The 27,260-nt window shown below is 46.8% G+C and overlaps 1 protein-coding gene across 7 annotated transcripts in view; it reads right to left on the reverse strand.

Moving 5' to 3' along the window:
* Positions 1–27,260, reverse strand: part of FRMD4A (FERM domain containing 4A) — a 374,382-nt gene that overhangs the window by 103,518 nt on the left and 243,604 nt on the right. The window lies entirely within an intron of this gene.

A 27,260-nucleotide genomic window follows, 5' to 3' on the forward strand; every position in this document is an offset into this window, starting at 1 on the left:
TAGGTCACACCAGGAAAGAAAGAAGCAATAGCTGTGCCTAAACGCAGAACTATCTTAAAGCAGCCTCCAAAGAGGAGATAAGTTGCTGTGCAGGAGTAACAGCTTGGTGGATAACAAATAGGTGGGATGCAACTAGCTTCATTTTAATTCCCAAATCAGACTTCTCAGGCACAACCATTGGTGTCTCTGCTATGTCTATACTGCCTGCTGCAGTGCCTTTCAAGGGCTTCTGAAATAGCTCATGAAGTGTGCTTGGAGCTGAGTAGACCGGGCACGGCACCATGGTCATGTCCTTTGTCTCCTTGAGTCCCTCCAGGGACCCAAGCAAAGACCACACCAGCTACACCAGTCTCTTTGGAGACTCCTAAGACATTTCTCTTCACCCATGGGGTGCCCTGGGGTGACTCAGTTACTTGAGAAATGAGAAATGGTGCTGCCAAGCAAGGAAGCGAGCCATCAGCCAGCCTTGCTTGTGAATGCTCCATCCCTGTCAGTGTTCAAAGCCAGGTTGGACAGAGCCTTGGGTGACATGGTTTAGTGTGAGGTGTCCCTGCTTCTGGCAGGGGGGTTGGAACTCGGGCTGTTCAGCATGGAGAAGAGAAGGCTGCGTGGAGACCTCATAGCAGCCTTCCAGTATCTGAAGGGGGCCTATAGGGATGCTGGGGAGGGACTCTTCATTAAGGACTGTGGTGATAAGACAAGGGGTAATGGGTTAAAACTTAAACAGGGGAAGTTTAGATTGGATATAAGGAGGAAATTCTTTCCTGTTAGGGTGGTGAGGCACTGGAATAGGTTGCCCAAGGAGGTTGTGAATGCTCCTCCCCTGGCAGTGTTCAAGGCTAGGTTGGACGAGGCCTTGGGTAATATGGTTTAGAGCAAGGTGTCCCTGCCCATGGCAGGGGGGTTGGAACTTGATGATCTTAAGGTCCTTTCCAACCCTAACTATTCTATGATTCTATGGTTCTATGAGATGTCCCTGCCCATGGCAGAGGGGTTGGAACTTGAGGGATCTTAATGTTCTTTCCAACACAAACTGTTCTATGGTTCTATGATTCTATGATACAGCCAACTTCCTCACTTCTTTCTTATTTCTGCTGAGTGAAGCCTGGATGCTGATGGTCAGCATGGTGATGGCTTCCCCTTCCCCACTGGCCAGTGGTGGCTGCTGCTCTTCCAGCACAATCTCTTCCTGCCCATGGGGCTTGGCAGGGGCATGATCTCCACTGCATTTCCCCACTGGCCTTGCCATGGTGCTTCCTCCAAAGTAGCAGATAAGGCAGGATAACTCTTTGCCTTACAAGATAAGGGAAAAGAACAATACAGCACTGGAGCAGTGCCAGGTTAGTTACTGGACGAGAGCCCACCAGCAGTGAAGTTAAACCCCACTAGTCCCTTCCAAGATTACTTTCTGCTTTTCTCTTAAGCTCTGCAAGCTCATTGTCCTTTCATTTCCTGTGTCCTCCCAACACAGATGAGCAACCCGAGTCTCAGAAGGGAGAAGAAGGTGTCTTCTCCAGGTAGTGAAGACTCCTCAAAACAGGCCTGCAGAGCAGGGATAAGGGCAGGAAAACCCTGCCAGGCACAAACTGAGCTGTAGCCAGTCTGCCTTGTCTCAGGGGAGATCTGTGTGCTCGCTGTTAACAGTTAATCTGCTTGCTGTTCGGGATGGGAACGGCTGAGCAATGACCTCCTTTCATGTGAGCCATACAGACAAAGAGCTCATTAGCAATGCCTGTGGCAAGTTGTTTTAATTCATTATTAATTCCTGGACTTCGTTTTCCAGAGGGATATTCATTTTGCATTAATAAAACTTCCATCACAGACACATTGAAGAAGATGGGGTCTGCTCTCTGAGAGCAGGGAAATCGATAGAAAGTGGGCCCAAGATCTTCTACATCCAATATAAGTGGTCAGCAAGATAGCTGCGAAACCCACAGCCACAGGGATAATCAGGAATAACAAGTGTCATTCAAACCAGAAACTGAACTGTGTCCTCAGTGCTTCAGAGCTGGACCATGGTGTGTTGTGTGCTGCCTGGGCAGCTGCTGAGACCCCTCTTTGTGTCAAACATGACACTTTCCATAAAAACTTAGTTCCTCAATAGTGGGTCAGAGGATCCACCTGCCAGCCATGATGGCATCAGTGCATCATCCAGTGGATTCCTGGTCATCTGTGAAGTGTGCAGCTCTTCTGTGAAGTCAAACCTGACTTGGGGACACTCTAAGGTTTCTCCTTTGCCCCTTGGAGAGACAGAAGAGCAGATATGGACTTACTAGGTCTACCTCCTTATTGTCAGAATGACCCAGACATCCTTCACTGTGCCCTGGGTCATGTTTGAGAGGCTTGTTTGAAATGCTGCACAATGCAAAGTACTTCTGCCTCAAAAGTGAGGACAGTAGCAAGCATATGGTCAGGGTTCTTCTGCAACCCCAGCTCCTGCAGCCTTGAAGCAGTGAACTCATCCTCTTCCTCCTCTCCTAAACAGCTTGCGTTTGTTCAAATAATGACTTAGAAGAAAGGGAAAGCTTTATTAGTGGTGCTGGGATGTGTCAGGGAAAGAGCTGAGCATCACCAGTGGATCTGATTTGAACTCACACCAGGAAAACTTATGAAAAGGCACCAAAGGCAGTGCAAGAAGGCACATATGGGACCACAGGTGGCACTCCCAGCGCTGTCTTCCTGCATTCCCCCATTGCTCAAAGAACCCCATACCCTGGCTATAAGCACAGCCTGTGCTAAAGAGAACCAGACCAAGAAAACTTGAGTGCATGCAGTGCCCAAGCTCTGTCTTTATCTCCTTGGCTCTATTTTAAGGAGCATTCAGCACCGACAGATTAACCACAGGGGATGAGTCTCTATTCCTTGTGCTGTGCTCATCTCTGCAGAGACAATCCAAACGTGTGCACCCTATATGGGTGTCTGCTCCTAATTAAATATGAAGGCAACTTCCCTGAACAATGCCAGAGCACAGCAAACACTAACAGCAAGTAGGGAAGAGGAGATGAAGGCTGCATGAGGGAGGAGTGATATCAATTCAGTGTCAAAACCCTCTGAGTATCACAGCTCTTCCATGTATTTATTGGATGAACTCTCAGATGCATGAACCCTCTAACATGGACTCACTGGGGGAGCAGGGAGACCTCCCCAGTGCTACATAGAGGAAGAGGAGAAGGTGAGATGCAGGTGATGCACAGCAAGCTGTTGCTACACAAGGTAACATGCAAACCCCATTTTGATGTCTCCTAACACCAGTCATGGTCATTGTCACACAAGTTTAATGATCATACTGATATATCATGTATTTGCCATAGGATGGGAGGAGGAGGAAGAGGGACTCTGAGGAGAAGAATCTCTTGTAGTCTGGAGAAAGCTGGACTCCAAGCTGTGTGATGTGGTTGGCACACCTGAGGGATGGGATACCATTAAGATGGATCTGGACAAGCTTAAGAAGTGATGCCATGTGAACATCATGAGGTTCAACAAGGCCAAGTGCAAGGTCCTGCATCTGGATTGGGACAACCCCTGGTGTCAATACAGGCTGGAAGGGTGAAGCGATTGAGAGCAGCCTTATGGAGAAGAACTTGGGGGTGCTGGTGGATGATAAGCTGGACAAGAGCTGGCAATGTGCCCTCCCAGTCCTAAAGGCCAGTGGAATCTGGGGCTGCATCATAAGAAGAGTGGCCAGCAGGTTGAGGGAGGCAACTCTTTCACTCTGCTCTCTTATCATGCAACCTGGAGTCCTGTGTCCAGGTTTGGGGCTCCCAGTACAAGACAGACATGGACTTTTGGAGTGGGTCTAGATGAGGCCATAAAATGGTCAGAGGCTGGATCACCACTGCTAAGAGGAAAGACTGAGAGAACTGAGGTTGTTCAGTCTGGGGAAGAGAAGGCTCTGGGGACACCTTATTATAGCCTTTTAGTACCTAAAGGAGGCTTATAAGGTAGATGGGGACAGGCGTTTTAATAGGGCCTGTAGCAATAGGACAAGAGGTAATGTTCAAAATAGATATAAGGAAGAAATCACATATGATGAAAGTCATGAAACACTGGAACAAGTTTTCTTGAGAGGTGGTAGATGCCTCATTGGTGGAAGCATTCAAGGCCAGGCTGGACAGGACTCTGAGCAACCTAACTGAATTGAAGATGTCCCTGTTCAGTGCAGGGGAGTTAGCCTATATGAGCTTTAAAAGTCCCTGCCAACTCAAACCATTCTATGGTTCTAACATAAGCTTCTAGAGGCAACTAATATAATCCTAAAACCACCCCAGATACAGTCCTGCAAATAGGTATTTCTCTCTAGGAGGGCATGGTGATTGGTTTAGCTGAGGATCAGCACTGTAAATACCCAACCTGACTCGAGCCATGAAAGGGCAGTGCTGCCATCCAGTAAAGGGCTACCTGGGGGCTACAAACCAGGTAGCCCGAGTGCCACCATGGGATCAACCTGGGAGTTTGCCTCAGTGAGCCATGGGCACCTCAGCTGGCTTAGTGCCTGGAGAGTAAACACCTTCAGATCTCAATCAGCAAAATCAGAGGAGTGCAAGGGTTTCTCCATAGCTTCAGAAGATCATCTGCCAGTCATTGTGGAAAATCCAGCAGAAACACAAGCATTCCACTATTAAATATTCAATCTAATTAAAGGACAATGTTACTGGGATTTGAGCAGCCTGAGGAACTCCAGAGTCACATGTTTCCCCAGTGGAAAGACAGGCTGCCCACTTTTGGCACAGAAGCATGTTTCTCAGTGACAGCTTCCCATTAAGCTTAGAAATGAGTGAGTTATGGAGAGAGATTATCTATCCACAGTCCAGCAGTGCCATGAATAAAAACCAGATGACATGGTATTAGCAGCTGCTGGCATGTCCCTAGAAACACAGGCACACACAAAGTGTATTTTATTGTTTTATTAACTGTCAAACAAGCCTATCCATTCCCCCTCCCCCATTTCATAGCTTTTCCCTAATTCTCCATGGCAGGAGGTTTCTGGGAAATGCATAGTTTCAACATATGGACAGATCTGCACCACCCGAATCTATCCAGCACAGAGATGCGCTGAACTGTGGGAACCAGGTAACCAGCTCACACTTAGAAGTGTCTCTTTTCGTTAGATTAAGAAGACTGCTGCCGTCCACCGTCTCCTTGCTGGAGGGACTTACAGTGAGATACGTCATGAAAATACAGAGATGAGACACTGCTATGGCAAGTGCTACAATACTAAAGACTGTTTGCAGTACTGGTGCTCAGCCTGCACTGATTTTGTGATATAATCCTGCTGTGGTCAGGCTCCAGGACTCGAATCACTGGTATTTCATAGAGTTGCAGACTGGTTTAGGTTGGAATGAACCTTAAAGCTTATCCAGTTACAACCCCCTGCCACAGAGCAGGTTGCTCCAAGCCCCTGTGTCCAACCTGGCCTTGAACACTGCCAGGGATGATGGGGCAGCCACAGCTTCTCTGGGTACCCTGTGCCAGTGCCTCAGTATCCTCACAGAGAAGAATGTCTTCCTGAGATCTAATCTAAATCTCCCTTATTTCACTTTAATTTAACTGTGAGCATGTGCTGGCGCAGGATTGGTACCCTCAAGCCAAAGCCACCAGGGCGTAGCCCAGATCAAACACAGTCCCAAGGATGGTAGCCTGGTTTGGGGGGAGAGGAAGTTAACCCCTAGGAACACAAGCCAGGCTGTGCCATGTGGCTTCCAGCCCAGCCAGGGAGCCCTGAACTGGTTTATTTATGAGCACAGACACAGCAAATGCTGTCCGGCGAGTTCCCAAGCAGGCTTGGTTTCTGCAGATCATGAAGTGTGTCCAGTTCAAACCAGCCTCTCAGGTCTTATTGACTTGGTCCAATTTTGCTATGCATTTAAAACTTGGATGCTTGAAAACTCAAGCTCTGATGGCTTGAGTTGAAATATAAGCTGTGGGATGTGTGTGGTGCGGCCAGTCCATCAGCAGGAAAGGTGAGGTAGAAAAAGGAGTTGTTTGCATGAATAGAGAGTAATTCCTGCTCTGCGCTCATCATTGTACTGCAGGGAACAACACTTCTTCCTCTCACCTATCTCTAGCCTTGAGTAGTGTAATCAGGAGGAAATAAAAGTGCAAACCAGTGATTTGCACACAATTCTTCCCCTCCAACTACTGTTATCTTTTGCTAATGAAGCAAACCCGAGGTACCCCCTGCTGAATTAGATCACCTGCTGAAATCAGCCACACAGATGCCCATATACACTCTCTGTGTTCCCACTCTGTTCCTCCAGGCATTGGTTATCCAGTGGCCAGCAGCTGGAGGCCAGCACACGCTTACACCCATATGCATTAGGCAGTACATTACCCCATGATAGTTACTGACTGTAACTCCCTCCCACCCCGCTTCCTCGTGCCTGAAACATGGAAATCTCTCATCCAGGGGCCATTGAACTGTCACTCACTTGCAGTTCTCTTCTTGTCAAATTGGCTCTGCCAGCAGCTCTGCCACCCTGTTGTTTAACCCTTTGTAAGCACTTTGGAGAAAAGAAAAATCCAGTTGCACCACAGCAATAGAGTCACAGAATCAATGAGATTGGAACAGATCTTTAGGATCATCAAGTCCAACTGTTACCTATAATGACCTTTCCAGCTGTTGTCTCATCCAAACACAACTCAATAGCATTGTCCCAAACTGATCAGTCTGAAGGCGTGCGGCTCTAGAGATTGCAATTCCCCTTGCGGGATAGATCCACCATTCCTCAGCTCCACATTACTGTGTCAATATATGGAGTGCACATAATTAAAGCAGGCTGGGATGTTGCTGGGTGGAACATTATTCCCTGAAATCATGATGCGTGAGGAAGGAACGCCTTAGCTTTTATCACGAAACAGCAGAACCCGTCAGTGCTGGGACTGGCAGTGGGAGCGCTGCTCATATTGGCGCACACAGAACTTCTCTCCTAGAGTCAGTGGTTGGCTCTAAAAGTCTCTTTCCTTCATTTACATAGGAAAATGAGAGCACTTGCCTCCAGCAGCCTCCTTGGGAAGGGGACAAAACGCCACGGACATTCTTCTTGGGAAGTCAACACCCACCGGTTGTGGGAATTAAGTTTTATTAGGGTCAGAAAGACAAAGACACAAAAACCTCCCAAGTTTTAGAAGTCTGATGAAAGGATTGTGACACCCCACTGACAGGTTGCCTTAGAAATATTCACAGATATCTGCATCTCTGTGTTCAGCTTATACCCGACACTCTGCATCTTAAGTCAGAAGCCACTGCCGACACTCTCTAATTTCCCTACATATTAGCAATGTGAATCTGCTTAAATATTTTTGTACTCAGAGAAAGCAGAGAGCAGGAGCCAGCCAAGTCTGCATGGCAGATTCATGTCAAAGCCAAAATGAGAAGCAGTTGGTGGGAGGAAAAAGACGTTTTTGGGTCTGTAGCATCCTCCTCCCCTTCTTGCCTGATGCAGAGGCAGCTGCACAGTTCCCCTGTTCAGATGGGGTCTGCATCGATGCCCAGTGACCCCAATCCTCTCTGATGTCTTCTGTATCATCCTGCAACTCCAAGAGAGTTTTCAGGTGACTACATCCAAAGAGAGCAGGCAGATGCTACTGATGCTGGGATGGGAAATCTGCTCCTTTTCACTGCTCCATGCTTTGAGCTTTCTGCATGACAAAAGCTTCAGTGCTTCCCGAGCTTCCCTCTTTCCTCCTTTCTCCATCTGCCTGCTCCATCCCTTCTCTGTCTCTGCTGGGAGCAGATAAAGTCTCCACATACAGCTAGCAGACCCAGCTGATGCACTGAGGATGGAAGAAGGATGAGCTGAGTTTTGTGGCTGGCCCTTGCTTTGTGTACATGTGTTTTTAAATCCATAGACCTGAAACACAAGGAGATTTGGTGGATGTTCAGAGCACTACATCCTGTGTGGATCCACATCACTCTCCTGCAGGGTTGGGAAGAGGATACTGTGCCTGGCATTCAGACTGGTGTACTGGTCTGCCCTGGCTACTTGGGGTGCCAGCAGGAACAGCGCACTGTAAGGTATTTCTCCCTTGGATCCCCCATGAGTCTGCATCTCTGCGCTGTGCAGTCTGGATGTGCTGGTTAGATGCACATCACCTTCATGGAGCACCTGGGCCAAGTCCACTCTCTCCCAGTGTATCTCCCATATACCAGAGCACTGATGTGTGCCTGCACAAGTAGCTCTTTTTGCACAGGATTTTCAGAGGTCTGAGAATCAAATGCAAGTGGTCAAAATCCTGATGTTCCCATTGGATAATGTCTCTAGGCAGTAAAGGAGATGGGGCAGGGTAACCCCCTATGCAGGCACCCTTGAGTCAGTTCCAACTGAGTAGTGGCCAGGAGCATGAACCAAGTGAGATGTGTCCAACTGCAGAAGCAAACCGAGGCCGCAAGGACAAGCAGGCATCTTCTTAGGAGGGATTTGATGGGAAGTGTGGAATTCCTTATGCTGACTGATGTAAAAATTGCTTCTGTAGCAGTGCCAAGGTCACTGCCGGCTCATCTAATCAGCCATGAGAACATCACTGAAGCAAGTTAAAAAGTTGCCCTGGGTCAATTTGCGCACACAACTTTTATTACTCTTTATTTAAACTTCCTAGGTTTGTTTTCTGATGGCTGGAGGAAGCAGATTCTTCCTATATCATCTTTTTTTTTTGTTTTCTTCCCAAACCTAATACAACATCAAATCTCTTTTGTCCTTTACAAGACAATCCTGAAGACAATCCTGTCTGGCTGCTTACTTTGCTCTGTTCTTACTCTAGCAAACACTGTGTTTTCAGGAGACTACTCTGAACTCCATGGGAGGTTTTATAGTATTCTCAGAAGCTGCATTCCATGGATGGATGCAGTTTAATGAAAATACATCTCAAATTTGACAGTTTTGGCTGAGATTTTCTTTGAGCTTTCAGGGAATTTAGGGCAAAGGTATGAGCTGCAGACTCAGAAAGACTGGTACAAAAAAGGCATAAATGAGAAGAATATGCACAATAGATCAGCAGAGCAGAAGGAGTATACCCACACGCAGGAGGACTTTGCCTTAGTTGAAGAGCATAAGTTTCATATAAGCAGAAGACTTATGTCATAAGCAGCTGTGCTTCAAAGCAAAACAATGTTCTCAAGATCACACTTAAGCATCTCCAAATTCACCTAGTCTTCAGATAACTGGGACTGGGCATATTTCATGCTTGGATCTCATGGTTTAGCAGCACTGGCTTTACCAGTACTAACAACTTGAAGAGGGCCATAGCATGGACTTGAGTGGTCTTCAGACTGCAGCACCACTTGCACAATGGGTTAGCCTGTGGGAGCTAATGTTCACCCAGACACTGCCTGAGCACCATCTGGGGGTAGCCTGGGACAAGAACTACTTCCAAATGTCATTTTGAATCTGTCCACCTTACTCCAGGAGAAGAGTTTAGACAGGTAGTTACAGCAGAGTCTATGAGCCCTTGAGCAAATACTGACTTGTTTCTTCAGTTAGCACTAAGCCATTGATTCTCCTCCCCTACGAGCCAAGGCAGAGAAAGCACAGACCCAAATCAGCTGTCAACAGTCAAATCAAGTAAACCTGATTTGTATCTAAAGGGGCCTACAAGAAAGCTGGAGGGGGACTTTCTTCAGGGAAATGTAATGACAGGACAAGGGTGAATAGCTTTAAACTGAAGGAAGGGAGATTTAGGTTAGGTATTAGGTAGCTCTTTACTATGAGGGTAGTGAGGAGCTGGCACAGGGTGCCCAGAGAAGCTGTGGCTGCCCCATCCCTGGCAGTGTTCAAGGCCAGGTTGGACTCAGGGGCTTGGAGCAACCTGCTCTAGTGGAAGGTGTACCTGCCCATGGCAGGGGTTGGAACTGGATGAGCTATAATATCCCTTCCAATCCAAACCAGTCTGGGATTCTATGAAACAAACCCAGCTTTCATATATTGCTAAACCAGAAGAAATAGCCCATGTGGTAGCAGGTATTATAGCAACATATTGCACAGAATGCAAGACACAGCTCAGATGTTCATAGTATGTGCCATCTTTTCTGCCTGCCATCTAGCTGCAGCCATGGCCAGCCAGCCCCACACAATGATGTCTTAATTCAGCAGCCAGAGCACAAGGCTTTGTCCCCTCCCCTAGGTTTGGTCCCATGGTGAAGGACACTGAAACCTGGCCAAGCATCAGACCTATGTGCTAGTTTGGGTTCAGTCCCTAGTTGTGGACTCCCCAAATACAAGAGAAACTCAAGCTGTTGTCTCTTTTGTCTGATTTGTTTTAGGTGAGGGGAAGGAATGCTGCTCTAGACTTGCTGTGAAGCAGGGATATGATGATCTTCTGAGTTACTTCGGCATAACACAGCTGCCTTTGTTACTGGGCTTACCAGTTTTCTGCTCTGTATAGCTGTTCTTTTAGCATGCTGCTTCACCCCGATATCTTTGAGTGTCCTGGAAGGAGCGTGTGTAACCAGGCAACTCTTCTTCTTTCCCTTGTCCTTGCAAAGAGTCAAAAAATCTCATTTTGCCACACAAAAGCATTTAGGAAGTTGCTCCTGCAACAGAGATCCTAACAGAGACACCGGGTGAATTCTCAATTTCATTACCACTATCTGTAATCAATTTAAGCAAGCAAATATATTAGCGAGACTCGTATCTCATTCTTTTATCACAGAACCGGAGTCTGCAGAGTTTTTTTCACCTTCCTTTGCGCGTAAAATACAGCAGTGACGGATGCAGAGACCCGATTAGATGGAGCTCTCCAACTGGAGACTGGTGCTAAATTAATACAGACTGAAGCAGCTCGAGATGCAAATTGCACATGCTGTGGAGTTAAGAAGTTTGTGTACAGGGCTTCGGTTCAAACCCTTGTCTTAATGCAAAGAGAAAAAGACTCAGATACATTCTTCTTTGCAGCATGCTGGGTTGAAAGTTATATGGCCTAGTTTAAGAAAGTGCTTCCAGCATGGCAAATTTATGCAGATAATCTCTATTGTAAATGTTTGGCTTAAAGTATTTTGGGTTTTCATGTGCCTTTCAGCTTCTGCAGATCTGTATAATCTTGAAAAAGGGTAGTCAACTGCTGCGAGAAAGTCAATTGTATTTCAAACCATCTGACTGTATCACATGTGGCAAATCAAACCTTGAACATGAAGCGAGCTCCAAAGCCAACTTTCTGTGGCAGGAATCCATTTCACACTCAGCTGACAACAGGGTTTGATAAGAAAGAGCTCGGCCCATGTGAATAACCAGCTGCCTTCTCTCTATATATTTTGATTTGGTAGCATCTGTTGAAGTTTTCTATCACTGAGAGCTTGTTGGTATTCTTTTTAAGCATTAAAGCTACCTTGACAAGGTCAACAACAATTCCTACAGAGGTCAGCATTTTTATCTTGAAATATTTGATCATAATTCTATCAAACATTAAAGAAAGAGTTTGGCCGGGGCACATAATGAAATTGGACAGCTCACACAATCCATTTATCTTTTCGACTGTAAACCTTCGAAGCGCTCTAGTTCATCCAGTTTCAAATCAACTGTAGAAATCTCCATCTCTATCCAGCCTACAGAAATTGATGCTTGGAAATGCTCTTGATCTCGTGTTGCTGATGTGGAAAAGGAAAAAGTATTTCCCATGACACACTAGCTTAGCCTCATTTTTACACTGCTTTTGCTTTTTAAACATCAGTCCTGAGTGAGGATGTTTATTTCCATACTGACTTGGTCACTTCTTCATTGCTGAAAATATTTAAGTGAAGTGAATGCTTAGTTTTGTGGCACATTTGCTAAACACATTAAAACCATTGATTAAGAAAACCTCCATGCAAAACCTACATGACCATCTTATGAGCTGTGAGAAGCCAGTCCAGATTTTAGCAAGTCTAATGTCAATAAAAGTAAATAAAATCAGTAACAGTGCTAGGTCTGCTGCATTGAACGGGATCTTCCTGTTTTATCCTACACACCATTTGTGAGTGCAGAGAAACTAACTAATCTTAATGAGATCTACATCCCCATGTGCTGAAACTGGGGAACGAGGATGCCTTCAGAAGCACAATGGGTGCACAGGCTTTTGTGCATTCATTTTCTTTATCCATAATTATACCTAAGGATGCAGTCAGGAGAGCTGACTCCACTGACAGCTTCTCCAAACAGACAGCAATATTAGATACTCCCTTCCCTAAAGAGCTTGGAGTTGAAGTATATTGGTCCTCCTGGATGCTCTCATCAATTTAATTATCTGCACACATACAGTTGCTATATTAAGAACATTTCACAACAATTTGAAGCTTCTGGATTAAAACACTCAAACATAAAGCACACTATGAAAATACTACACATCAGATGGACAGTTCTTCCCTTGGGAAGGTCAGGAGAGAGAGGCTGAGCCTCCCTTGCCAGATGTTGGTTACTTTGCTTAATGTCCAGTGGCAAAGCTCAAATGCTGAGCAAACTGCTTTAACCTTGAAACCAAATAAAGGTCCAGCTCCCAAGGCACAGTAAATCAGCACTACTCCACTTACACCCTCATTGATAGTCTGACCTCTAACATCCTGCATGTGAGTGTGGACCCCAGGTTCACTAGAGTGATGGCTAGGACCAGCACATGACTATCCTGGCCTTCCACACACCTAACACACCTTGTCCTGCAAGAGAGAAGGTCCTCTACTCTCTCGGGGAGCAGCCCAAGGAAGGTCTTCCTTGGAGAGTAGAGGACCTTCTCTCTTGCTTCTTGAGTCAGCAGAAGGTGCTGAATGTAATCAAGGCTTAGGCTTGTGATAAAACCATAGTTATTTCACACGAAATGGAGAAAGTCAACATCTTGTCACCTACAAAAGGACAGAAACTCCCTTTACCTTCAAATACTCATTGTTGTGAATTAAGTTTAGTTAATTGAATTCCTTTTGGACTCTTGTAACTTTTGACCTTGTGGTTTTGCTTTGCATGAGTAGTGGCTTCACATGGGCAGCTGAAGCTGCTGGAGCCTTAGGCAACAAGTGGAGAAAACTGAACTAAATTTACAACCTGTACTTATTTATGTAAATGAAATTGAGACCATTGCAAATTGGAAGATAAAGAAGTTGAATCTATTAGCAAGGAGCAACAGATGGAGAGAGAAGAAGGAATTTATGGCCTGCCTGAAGATAAGGAAAGAACCCAATGATGAAAGAGGAGACCCCAGACCAAAATTCACCATTGGACCAAGAGGCATGTGCAAGGCATGTGAACAGCATGGTATCAGATGTGTAGAACTTAAGGTTATAAAACCCTATGAATTTCTTTGTTCTGGGTCCCTCCCAGAGGCACCCAGCTTGAGCATGAGCTCCTAGTCCTGTACCACTTGATTGTGATTTTTGTAAGAACTGGGTGTCTAAGACTCTGCTGTGGCAAACCCAGGGCAGAGAACTTTCTGTAACATCATGTTAAGTGTTATATGCAGTTTTCTCTAAGGAGTCTATACATTCAGAATCTACATATGAAGCCAACCAACTGACTGTGTGTGTCCCTAAGAAGCCTTAAGACATGTCAAGGAAGCTGCCTGGCTTCCCTCAGGTGATCCCCTCTTTAATCAAGGCAGTGACCACGTACAGCAGTCACCCATGTCAAGGGAAGGACAGGGACAGGGCATTCCACAGAGCAGATTGAGTTGCAGGGAAGAAATCCCAGGCACAGGCAAGTCCTGCCTCTACTTCTAGATGTTGGTATTTCATAGAATCCGGGAATGGTTTGGGTTGGAAGGGACCTTAAAGCTCATCCAGTTCCAACCCCTGCCACAGTCAGGGACACCTTCCACTAGAGCAGGTTGCTCCAAGCCCCTGTGTCCAACCTGGCCTTGAACACTGCCAGGGATGGGGCAGCCACAGCTTCCTGTGGGCACCCTGTGCCAGCGCCTCAGCACCCTCACAGGGAAGAACTTAAGTTTCTCCTGTGATATCTGCAGGACAAACACAGAGAATGATGAAACTCAGTGCAGCTGAAATAGACGGACTGTTCTGGTGCACATCAGGACTGCCTGAAGCCCACATGCCTCCTACCCCCTCCGAACAGCTCTGCTCCTGACAACTTTGAAGGCACCTTGAAGGTGGATGAGAAGGGGATAAGGATGCCATGCTTCATTCCCTGACTGTAGGATCACCACTGTCGTAGAGCAACCCCATAAATAAAGGAGGAGGCAATGGAGAGCACTGATAATTGGCCACAGCTCGCAAGAAAATAGAGCAAAATAATACTTGCTTACCACAGGAATTAATGGGGGGATAAGAAAGGGTCATTTCCCCTGATGTTTATAAAAAGAAGTGCTGGTGATAAACCAGGCTCATTTAAAAGTAAGACAGTGAAATGAGTGACCAGATGAGATAGTGTGTGTCTGCTATTAAATGACTAAACATCTTTCTTTGCAAAGAAAGAACAAAGAAGAAATAAGTGAGAGGGATTAGGAGAGAACTCAGGCAGGGGAAAACTGTTAGCTACTAAAACAGCTACTAAAACAACAACTGGAAGATGTAAATGCATACAAATGTGGGTGATGACCCATGAATTGGGAATAGCGGAATTAGCCCATAAATGTAATGAACCGTGGAAGGAGAAGCTTGGGGACTTTATGGAGAATTGGTGAGGATTCTTCTAAGAAGGAGGGGTAGAAAACACACAGAGGCAGACTGGTTTCTGATAGCCCATGGCTGGTGTGATGTCTGTGGGAAGAGAAAAGGAAAGATGAGTGTATCTCCTTGAGACAGGGATCTAGAGCTCGAGAAAGGGATTTAGGGAGGTATGCTGATGCCAGCTCCACTGCTTCCTGTGCTTGAACACAGGAGGGCCTCTAAGGCTGGAGGAAGGGGAAGTGGTTAGAAATGATCATACCTGCTTCTCTGCCCATGAGGTTTCATTTCAGAGAATCCTTGGCTGCCTTATTTCCTTTTTGCAGAATGAAGGTTGAGGGTAGGGCCTGTAACTGGCCCTAGTGGTCTTTACCCACTGGTTTGGGACTGGGACTGACTTCTTTATGTAGTCTCATTTCTGAACTAAAATTTCATGTACTTACCCACAGGCTTGGTGTCCCAGGGATGGAACTGGGGGCATTTTCTGTTCAGAAGTACTGCAGAGGACCCAAGAGCAGACCAAGCACAGCATGCACTGGCATGGCACAGGGAGCTGCTAGCCCTGGGGTGAGCCAGCTGCAGTTATGGGGTCTGAGACATGCTACCACAGTGCAGTCAATCAGTTTAACCCAAGGGCAGCACAGCTGTTTGTCCCTCGAAGTATCCAAAAGCTTGCTCAGCAAAGCCAGGAATGGGAAGATGGCTTTGACCCGAACCCTACACTGCAGCCGACACTCTCCTTGAGTAAGGACTCACTCAACGAACCCAAACACATCTGTGTGTCCTCCCCCATGACTAGTGTTGAGACCACACTTCCCTCGTAGATAGGATAGCAGCTGCCTGTCCATAAAAAATGCTGGAGCTCTTTCTCTTCCCTAAGAAAGAGACAAACCCCTGTGCCAGCATCCAAAAATTCTCTTTCTGCATCTCAGCAGACACCTCACTGCAACGTGAGACTGAAGTGACTAAGTAACTATATCTGTTCATACTTTCACTAAACCTGAAGTGAAAGATGGGCAGGAGCAGATCCTAAAGCAGCATTGCAGGCAAGAGAAATCAGAGAGACTGATCCCAGTCCATCTCTTCAAGTGACAGAGATGAAGTTTCATGTGTTGGGCCAGCCCAGAGATCAGTCATGCCGCTGGCAGAATATTCTGGAAGCACAAAGGCTTCCAGTAAATTATGCTGTAGATCTTGATGGCCTTCTGGGAACTGAAGGCATCTCTGCTGACCAGCCAACGGTCACACCGCCTGCGCGGCAGATCTTTCTCTCCCTCCCGATGTCCTACCAGATGGCTGTGGATCCACCCCAAAACTTGCTCCTTGGAAAGAGTAAGTGCCTGTATAATTTCTAATTCTGAAAGGATGCAGTTGTGGAAAGAGTTGCACTTCATACATGAGGGTGAAGAGAATAATATTTAATGTGGTTTCTGAAGAACTGAGGGATGTGAATTTGGGTAGAATTTGGGGTTTTGTCCTTCTCTGTAATAAAACAGAGAAGTCAGAGATGTCTGACTTACAGTGGGGAATTAACTTTGACCACGCTGGGGTTCAAGTGCTGCAGTGTCATATCCTGTCTTCATAGTCTCTTCCACAACACTGTAGTAGTTTCTACACCTTGCATTGAAAGCATGCCATGGACTCAGTGGGTGTCTGTCTCTGATAAGTATTCAGAGCTTCATTATTTAAACGGTGGGAGCTTTATCTCTTATTGATTTTCCTTTCCAAATAACTTAAAGAGCTGTCAATTCGGTGAAAGCTTTGGAAACTGGGTGGCTGTCATCTGAATCTATTCTCACAATTTGGACATTGGTATTAACCAGGAACATTCAGCCATTTTAAACTCTGACTTGGCATCAGCAGAAGAAAAAAGGACTTGCCCCATTCCTCCTTCCCAAAGTGTCCAGGTAGCCCTTTTAGAAGCAAAGGATGGGCTGAGTGAAGCTTAGCAGATCCTTGCTTGCAGCACAGGAAACACCAGTATGGGCTGCTGGTCCCTGTGCCTTCAGCTGTAAGGCGGCAATACCCTGTGCCATTAAATCACAACGTAGTCTGCCCTGCTTTCTCATGTAGTCCATTTTCCTATTGAATGGACTTCAACAGGAAAATCTTTATTTCTGCATAGTTCCCTGCCAAATAGCTATCCCTCTGTGTAAACAGAGCTTCCATACCAGCTCCTTGGTCACCTTAATGTCTCAGTGGCTGGACTCAGATTATTGAAGACTACAGGAAGAACCATATATCTTTAGAAAGACATTTTCCATTCCACTTGCTGTAGGGATCAGGAAAACCTTGGCTTACCTGTCTTCTCTCCCAGGAGGCACTGAAGATGTGACTGCAATTTACCCTAGGAAGAAGATGCCAGTATCTCTTTGAAGAGAAAAGAGACTATATAGCAAAGGTATTTCACCCTGCAATGGCTGAATCCACACAGGAACTCTTGCTGGTAGGAAAAAGTTATGAAAAAAATGAGGAGAAATCATAAAAAAGCTAAAAGTTCCAAACACAGACTCGGTCTCAGACAGAAAGTGGTTATACGAGAGCAAAGAGATATATTATATCCTTGTAGTGTAAACCACTGCTGTTCAGTAGAGATTCATCCATCAGTACCAGAAGAGAAGTTGGCCTATGGCTCTTTGCTGCTTTGCCAGACTTTTATTAAATGCACAAGAATGTGAAGTCTGTAATGTCTAAAAGTGAATTTATTTAACAATGAACTCTTTGAAAAGGGAGTCCCAGATGTGTAATTAATAATGAATCAGTGATTTGAAATCTGATCCAAAGCCTACTGAAGCTGATAGACAGACTCTCTGACTTCAAGGAGTCCAGGATAAGGCTTTCATTAGGCAAAAGGGGGGCAAAGAAATAATTAAAAGCTGAGCCAGCTAGTTAGTTAGAAAAATATTACAGCTTGGATTGTGCACTAAACAGAGACACGCAGTGCTCTGCGCTCACATAAACCCCTCTCTGCTGACAGGGGACTCACACATTGCGGGGTCTGAAGCTGAGCTTGAAATCTAGGAGATAAAATAGAACTAAAGATAACTGTGAGAGAGCCCCAAAAGGAAAACCTCCAGTGGTTGGAACCACAGCTCATTTCCTCTTGGCATGCACTGGGAGATAGCTGTCATGGATGTGTCATTTGGAGGCACCAGATGCTGTGTGCAGGAGCCCTGCGGGTACCCCCACCCTGTTCCAGCCCCAGCCTCTGCACCCACTTCTGCTCTACCTTGTCTGGCTTTATACCAGCTACATGCAATGCATGGCATGGATAAAATCAACCTAAGATCCCTGCCAAGCCCAGCGAAGCGTGGTGTCTAAGGGGGGGATGCAGCTTGTTTTCTATCAGTGCAACTTAATTCGATTTGTCAGGGATGCAGATGGTTTGGTGGAGCCCGATCCAGTCACCACCATCCCGACATCACCCAAATCTTGCACTGTGAGACTGGGATGGGGCTGCCCCTGGTTTCCATCTGCCTTGCAGTATGAATCTAATGGGGAGGTAAAGGAGATGTTTGCTAATAAACATTTTCGTTGTTCCATGTCTTTTCCTGGAGACACACAGCACCCACATGAAATCATCCCCTGGAGTCAGATATTTTTAAGTACAGTAACACAGCTCATTTTTAAATAATCAAATAATAATTAAAAGTAATTGTCGCTCATTCCTGCTGAAGAACCAATGCATCTACATTGAATTTTCCTTTTTAATAGCAAATTGTAACTCAATCTAAATGTAAATTCTTGGAGAATCTGCTATCTAATTCTCATTATTTCCACTTGCTTAATGCAATTAGAAACATCTGTCACTGATCAACTGTCCACACAGTGAAAACAAGCAATAATTCATGCTATCTGCCTCCATAGTGCTTTTCAGGGAACGGACTGCTTTAAAACCATTCACTAAAGCCCAAGAGCTAGAGCTGTGCAAAATGCCTGTGACAAGCTCTGAATCACACTGAATGTGCCCAACCATCAGTGTCTCTGTATCCCAGTGACATTTGCTGAATAAGTTGAGAAAATCTCAGGTACATATAAAAATATATAAAGGTCCGAGGTCCCCATCTTCAGGGATCTATTGTGTCCTGCTGGGGTCAGATCTCACCCCATGCTCTCAAAGTCTGGACCCAAAGCTGTGCCAGAGAACGCAGGTGTTTGTATTGATGGAGCTGTGGTTGCCAAAGGGGTGGCAGGAGGCCAGTGAGTGGGTTACTGGTGCAGAGAGAAAGAACACTGGAGTCACTGGGGCTTGAGGGTTACCCCAGTTGTTGCCTGTGGTCCCAGTTTGGCTCTGCCTATGAGAAGAGTTGAGAAACAGCAGAGTGAGGAGAAATGGGCACCCAGTCCTCATGAGATGAACCAGGTCAGGGGCATGGATGATGATTCCTCTTCTTTAAAACACATTATAACCTACCTCTGTAAAGTCTCTGGTTGCTCAAAAAGCAAGAAAAATTAAAGAACTAGAGAAGATAAACCTGAACAGAACCTCAAGAAATGAGCTTGTCTATCCCCTGCCTAATAGTGACAGGGATAGAGGAGTAAAGGCAGGCTCTAAGTGGAAAGGGATTCTCATTAGTCATCGACTGCTGGAACATCCTCAAAAGAGAGAACTAAATTCACCCAAACCCCAGTCTTCCTAGTAACCAAGAGAAGCTCAACGCCAAAACTCCCAATCTTTATGCCTTTGAGCTGCTCAGCAGCTGTAGGCTTGTCCCATGCAGCAGCCTGGCTGCTATGTGGGGCTGGTGCATGGGTGCCAGGATGGTCTCCTTCAATAAACATCAGAGAGACAGTCTAGAGACTGTCACAAGCATGAGCAATGGCATTGCCTACATTGCTATGTGGGTCAGAACAGCTACTCATGAAATGCTCCAAAGAAAGGAGGTGAAATGAAGTGTAAATGGCTTGGCTGGTTGATCTTATTATATTCTCAAAAAGGACAAAGGTAAGTCTGTCCAATTCACTTCTTTGCCAGCAGACAAGTGTAACTTAGAGACATTATAAGATCCACCCTGACAAGTCCAAGTCACTAACACTGTCTGGGCTGCCAAAGCAGGAGAGTAGGGATGAGCTGAAAGTTGATGGCCGTACGTCGGGTTACACCTAATCACTGCTGCACCTCCTGCTCCCACCTCCCTTTGTTTCTCCATCTTCCACCATGACCACAGGGTTGGTTATTCACCCAGCAATAGGCCAGAGGCATCTCTGCAGCTTGGCAGCCTTTTGATCCCAATGGCCCAAATGTGCCATCATGTGAGGATGAAGGGATGCTTGTACCCCTCATCCCATGTTATTCCAGTGGGTGAAGGGGATGGCGGTTCCTGAAAGCAGATGTGATGGGGACCAGACTGCATGACTAACCTGCTGTCTGCTTGCACAAGAAGGATTATTCTTGCTCTGCCAACAGGAATGCTGGAGACAGGCAGCACAGAGGACACTTCTCTCCAAAAATAGAGAGGAATCACTAACCCAAAATCTATCCTAGAAATCAATTTTCTTCAAGATAAAACCCTTCAGTGCTGGCACATTTCATTGGCTCTACCTCCAAGTATCTTGTTTGACCTGCTACCAAGATAGTGTCATCTTCAAAGTCAGGACAGAGAATGAAGCTTCCTCCTAGGGTGCATTTAGATTTACGCTTCTTCCTCCCAAACACGGGCACTTTCCCAGCAAAGGTAATAACGGAAGTTTTCGTTCAAACATAATGGTGATGAGGCATCTCTGAGTGCAGACAGATGGAAAGTAAAAAACATCCAATCTGTATTAACAGCCTCTCATCCAAGAGGATTGCTTCTCTGGGAGAGGTCAGGACAGGGATGTAAGGGAGAATGAGCATGTCTTGCTGCTCACGATGAGGTCATGCAGTTCTTTTTAAAGCTTGACCCAATTATTATCCAAAAGCCATCTCCTCTGTCCTGAAAATTAGAGAAGCTGATGGGTTTTGTGATGACATCCCCTATCGCAGCCAGCCCAAATGCCATCGGCAGCTTTCCTGTGCTTGTTCCTTCTCCAGGCACTGAACTTACAGTATCCTGCCTTCAGCAAGTTACAGCATCCCTGGGGAGGAGGGGAATTCAGGGAAATAAACCACCAATGAAAGAGACAAATCCATTTCGACATCAGATTGCCCAAAGCTTCCTTGTAAGTAGGAGGGACTGACATGAAATAAAGACAGAAAGGGCCAACAAGCCACACACTGGATATACAGCAAGAGTTGGGGGATGGAGATGTGCTATATCACTTGAGGATGGCATTTTGCACCATTTCCAAACAGTCTGAGCCAAAAAACACACTCCAAAGGCAGAGGGAAAGAATGGAGACTGCAATAGGACAAGGGCAATGAGTTTAACGTGGTGGGGTAATGGGAAGTTCAGGTTAGATATAAGGAAGAAGTTCTTTACTGTGAGGGTGGTGAGACTCTGGAACAGGTTGCCCAAAGAAGTGGTAAATGCTCCATCCCTGGCAGTGTTCAAGGCCGGGTTGGACAGAGCCTCGGGTGACATGGTTTAGTGTGAGGTGTCCCTGCCCATGGCAGGGTTGGAACTGGATGATCTTAAGGTTCTTTCCAACCCAAACCATTCCATGGTTCTATGATTCTATGACTGTAGAGGGAGAGGTGGGGTGGGCAGGGCTGGGGAGCACTCAAGCTTTCGTCCTCACACCCCTGCACTGTCCATCACCAGCCTCCTGCCCATTCTACGAGTTGGCACATGTCTCCTTTTCCTGGTAGCACTGCGGTGCCAGATCCAGCTCTTCTTTGCTTTGCTCAGTGCCACTGGAGGGTGTGACGCTGAAATCTGTGTCTTTGTGACTAACCAGTCCAATGCATCACTGAGGACAAACCATTCCAACCTGACACCACGCAGCCAGAGCCAGCTGCCACTTTTGATTACCTGCAGCAAGGGAAAGGGAAACAAAACCTTTTTCTAGTGAGATGGTAACAGTTTAAGATCCTTTTTTGCTCACTGCATGCAATACCTCTGAGCCTAGGAGCCTCACCCGTGGCCAAGGCTCTCACTGTGCCATGCTGAAGGAAGAGGCTTCTGGCTGGAAGCTGAAAACTTTTGTCTAAGCTGCATTTGCTTGTGGCTGAAAGGAAAGGGAGTATAAACCAATTTTCTATAAGCTGAGCAATGCAGCTTAGACAATCAAGCTTAGCATCTCTCATTCACTGTCAACCTAGTATTTGTACTGTGCAGTCTGATGGAAGCAATAAGGGGAAATGCTCCATCCTGAAATGCTGGCTCGGATTGGAAATGCACATTTTTCACCTTGACTTGAAAGCAGATCAGCTCTGCTGCCTTGCTCATAATGTCTTCTGAGCTACAGGCTTCCAGACTGTTCAGTATCTCCTGAAATCATCTGGTACATACGTTATTATTTTCCAAAATTGCTTGCTCAGACCATGCTATAAAAATAATTTTCTGTTTCTATTTCTGCTGCCTTCCAAGAGACAGCTTCTGCCCTGGGCCACTTTTAGCGCTTTCTTACCCAAATTTTCCATTTGGGTTTCTTGCCCAGCCTGCAGGACATGAAAGGAGGAGCTGAAGCAGGACTGATCTGACCACACATAACCCTCTGCAAAGTGAACACCTACCCAAGAGCTAATTGCAGAGTCCTTTGGCAGTCAAGGAGAGAAAGGGGCACGACTCATTTCAGATGATCCATTTGAGGATGAGCTCAGCTGTGCCCTTCAAGTGCCCCCCTCTTTCCATCGGCTGTAAAAGCATAGCTCAGGCACAGACACCCACACTGCACATGCCTTGAGTTAATTGAGGTGAATCTCACCACTGTCATGGACCAAATCAGGTGAGCGCTCAGGGCAGCCAGAGGTAGAGGTGAGGGATGGGATGTGGCACCAGTGCAAGGGCTGCTCTACCATGAAGGAGCAGTAGCAGAGAGCAGATGGAGCTCTGTGTATTTCAGCCTCATCATCCTGCTGCTAAATCTCGTTTATTTCCATCTTTGTGCTTGGTGGTACCCCATGGATGAGCCCTGCTGTTGCCTTAGGAAGAAGGACATGAAGCTGAGGGATGTTTGGTTATCCATGGCTGCAGCAGCATCTCATAGATACAACGATGTATTTCACAGCCGCTAGCAGGTTGGTCCAGCATGAACAAAAGCTCCACTGAGGCCAGGGAGCAGCTGAGCTGGGCAGAAACAATAGTGAATTTCTGAATTTCTCCCAAGTAATTGTGAGTGAGAGGTGTTCTCTGTAACAGAGCCATTAGATGCTGGATGTGCCATTCCTGTACTGGTGTATGTGGTGGGAGGCCACCAGGACAGTTTAAATTGCTGATGCTCTGCAATACTTTGGGAGTTAACTCATTGGAAAGAGCTTTCTCCCATCACCAGATGTTTTACTGGGATTGAGACCAGCTCCCCCCACAAGTTTGAAAAGCTCCATGTGCTCAAAATTAAGGATATTTGACAAATTTTAGCAGAACAAACGGAAACAAGATACTGAATATCTTCACCCACATCTGGCCAGCTGTAAAGAATATCCAGTTCTCAGCATAGGCGGTATGAATAAACATATGTCCTCAGCTTATCTCTCTCCTGAAAGCTCATGGATAGCTCCCCAGCCTGTATTAGTTTAAATGCAATTTATTCAGGAAGACTGATAATAGTGATATTGATTACACAGGCCCTTGGAAATCACACCCTTGTTTCATTCCATGGAGGAGCATGATTGCCATTCCCTGTTTATTCTCTTACAAGGCACTTTGCTGTGGGATGCTGTTCCCTGAGGCTCTTAATGCAGCACCTGATAGACGTGCAGGGTTTGGTTACCGGGGTCTTAGGACATGAAAGGATGAAACCTGCTCTCAGCTCTGTTCAGAATCCAGCAAGCAGCTCAGAAAGAGGGGAATGTGCAGCGTTATCGTGCCAGGGAAGCATCCTCCTCTCCAGTTAACCTCCTCAGGGCACAGAAATACCTCTCTGCCATAGGCAAGGTCAGCCCTGACTTGCCTCATCCTCCAGGATCACTTTGCTCCTGGCAGCTATTGCCCCCTGCCTCCATCTGTCCCATCTTCTGCTAATGCTCCTCCCATGCCTGTGCTGACCCGCAGGTGGCTGAGGAGCAAATCTGGAGGGACTGAGCTGTCCCTGCTGGGTTTCATTAACCTCCAGTCTTGTCTTTCTTTTCTCTAGAGCTGCTTGACCACATCGACCTTCCCTGCATAGCGGATCATTTGGAGGCTCTCCATGCTCCCTGTCCATCTGGGTTGATGGATGATCTATTCCTGCCCTGGAGATGTGTGCCCTACTGCACCTCTTCAGGTCTTGCTCCTGGTGAATCTCACTGAGAAGCATTAGCTGCCACCTTGCTCTACACAGCCTGCCTTGCTGGTACCTGACCTTAGAGTATGTTCTCCTCCAGCAAGTCCATTCCTTGAGTGCTGTTTGTAGCTGTGTCTATCCTCACTGAGCATTATGGTCATCAGTGCTGAGCCCAGGGGACCTGGAGCACCCAGCACACCTGAGGTTAGCTTGAATTAACCTTGTAGGGCCAGCACCACCATTTTGGCCTTGATGGAGCCAGGCTACGGTACACAGCAGAGGCTCTTCCATCCCTAGTTTCTGAGCCCAGCTCAGGATCCCCTTCTGAGATGCTCATTTCACCTCCTGTCCCAAATCCCTTCAGTTTTTTCCTCATAATAGAGTGGATCTGCTTTGCCACCTTCAACCTGCCTGACATCCCTCTTGGCTCTTAAACTGGATTATACATTCTCTACCTCTGTGCATCAGATTTCTTTCTCTTCTGCCCCTATGCTCTTTCATCTCTCAGCAAACACTCTCCTCTCCAGGCTTGACTTCTGTGGACTTCTGGGTTTATTGGAGCCCAAGCTGAGAAATGAACCTCCAGCCTGACACCACATGCTCTGTAGGCCATGGATGGCCACTGGTGGATGCTTTTTGAGGGGATTAGTTAGTGAAGCTCTGCAGAGCAGCCAACAGAGTCCTCCATCGCAGGCTGGAAGGCTGGGTTTGAGAGCAGACCTGGCTCTCCTGGTCTATTGCTCATTTATCTTGTGTAAGGCAAGAGGTGGGTATTGTGCAGCAGCTTTTTCTGCAGGAGCTGTGCTGACTGGGAAAGCCAACAACGCTCCCGGCACCCTGTTCCCCTTGGAGCAATGCTAGATGTATTTCCCTAAGGTTGGTAAAGAGCCAACTTTTCAGCAGAGAAGCTCTTGACTCATCGTTTACTGGTTGTTCAGTGAGAGCACAGACAGGGATTGCCACTCTGGGCTCCCACCTCCCTTTTTGCTGAGCAATCTTTCCTCCATCTCCTGGTGACCAAACACAGATGTACATTTGTTCCATTTGCAGCCATGCTCAAAATGATCAAAACTCTTAAATGGGGACCTGAGGAGCACTAAGAGGCCAGGAGAAGCCTTTCCTGCAGGAGAGAGATGGCTTCACATCGTTCATCTGCCAGGAGCCCCAGACTGTGGAGGGGCAGTTGCTTGGTTAGTCCTGGTGATATATACTCCTACCTCCTATGGCTTCCAAGCTGATCCAAAGCTGTGAATCTCAGTAATCTTTAATGCCAAAGATGTTAAAAGGTCTATTTTTTGTAATTTTGCAAATTCTACTTTGCTGAGCTGGACTGGTTTCATTCTTGCTGTAGTAAATCAGGGTTTGTTTCTGAAATCAGACTTATACCAGAGTCGTGACATTGCAGTTAGGGAAAATAAAGCCTCCTTTCCAGAAGGCAGATCCGAGCACCCCTTCAGCTCCAGCCCATTTTAAATTACGGACCAAGTCCAATTTTTGCCCATTTTCTCAGTGCAAGGGCCTGAATCCTGACAGATTCCTATCAGAAAACCCACTTGAGCTCAGCCTAGTCTCTAGTTGTTTGTCTGCCCTACAGAAAACATGCTTTTTGTCTCTTTGGAGAGCAGCAAAACACCAACCCACAACCTACAAAGACACTCAGAGGACAGTTGTCAACCTAATGCTGAGGCCTTGAATTAAGACAAAGCTGTTTCATTGCAAGTATGGAGAGTATAGGTGGGAAGAGCAGGGACTCTTCCTTGAGCACTCACCGAAGGCATCATCACCAGCCCATCCTATTGGGTTATGGGACCTGCCCTATAGGACATGCACTATAAACAGCCCTGTAAAGGTAGTACTCAGCCCTTGCTTGCTTGCTCCCAGCACTGATGGCTGCTGCTTCTGCAGAGATGTTTAAAGTGCTCTTGGCTCAAAGCCTGCAGGCACTGCAGGGAACAGAGCTGCCTCCCCACACAAAAGGACAGCTACTGGCACCCAAACATCTCCATTTACGGTCAGGGCTGCCCAGCTTCATGTCTGCATCAGCCCTGGAGCTGGTGCCTTTAAAGGGATCCCCAGTTTTGGCAGTGGAGAAGGGTTCAACCCTATTTTTCTGCAAGTTTTGTGACTTCCCATGGGAGGCTGATTCAATCCTGGGGTTTGCTTGTCCCCCGCATGGGATGTAGTGCTGTGGTCCTGCTGTGGTCCTCATGCAAAACCTGTGTCCTAAGTCAGACAGCTTCTCCCTGATGGCAGGCAGGTGCCATCCTAAGGGGAACCTCTGCAGTTTTTCCACCATGCTAGCCCAGGTAACCGTCCTGTTTTGGCATAGAAAGATGAGGCAGCAAGAAAACAGAGAAAACCCCATTGGGTATTAGTGGAGTTGCAGCTCTACAAAAGATGCTGTATCATCCCCAGGACAGTGTACTCAGCTTGGCCCCAGTGGGGCTGAGCCTGGAGGAGCAAGGAACACTGGTGAAGTCTAAACTGAGCATCTCCACCAGGACAGCCACCCTGGTTACAGCCATCTTTGTGACAGTAAGGCACCAGTCTAGGAAGCACCGCACCAGCCTGGTATCTCCCAGCCTGGCTTGGAGAAGGCTCCTGGGGTGAGATGCCGAAGCATGCCAGACACACTGGAGACAAGTGCTAGGCTCCTGAACTGAAGGAATCCTGATCCACCCAAAGCACAGCTGGCACATGAGATGAAAAGGTTAGAAAAGGATATTCTGCACATCCCATTAATTTTGGCTGTATGTATACATACATGCACCCCCTGTAGTGAGCACTGGTGAGGCCGCACCTCAAATCCTGTGTTCAGCTCTGGGCCCCTCACTGCAAGAGAGACATTGAGGTGCTGGAGTGGGGCCAGAGAAGGGCAATGGAGCTGGTGCAGGGCCTGGAGCACAGTGTGATGGGGAATGGCTGAGGGACCTGGGGGGTTCAGTCTGGAGAAGAGAAGGCTCAGGGGGGACCTCATCGCTCCCTACAACTGCCTGACAGGAGGATGGAGCCAGGAGGGGCTGGGCTCTGCTCCCAAGGAACAAGGGATGGGACAAGAGGAAACGGCCTCAAGCTGCACCAGGGCAGGTTTAGATGGAGCTGAGGAACAATTCCTTCCCCAAAGGGTGCTCAGGCACTGGCACAGGCTGCCCAGGGCAGTGCTGGAGTCACCGTCCCTGCAAGCATTCACAAACTATGCAGATGACCTCAGTGCCATAGTTTGGTGGTGGACTTGGCAGCCCTGTGGTAATGGTTAGACTTGATAATCTTAAAAGTCTTTCTCAACCCAGTTTCTTCTGTGATTGTGGGTTTGGATGCACTTGCATGGCAGCTGGGGAATACAAAGGTCGCAAGCTTACCTAGCTTGACCTGAGCGGCTTGATAGCAAGAGCTGCTTAAGAAGTGG

The sequence above is a fragment of the Neopsephotus bourkii genome, unplaced genomic scaffold (genome assembly GCF_033783945.1).
Source record: "Neopsephotus bourkii isolate Nb327-2 ecotype Australia unplaced genomic scaffold, CSIRO-AGI_Nbou_v1 NB_1423, whole genome shotgun sequence".
Classification (NCBI taxonomy): Eukaryota; Metazoa; Chordata; class Aves; order Psittaciformes; family Psittacidae; genus Neopsephotus; species Neopsephotus bourkii.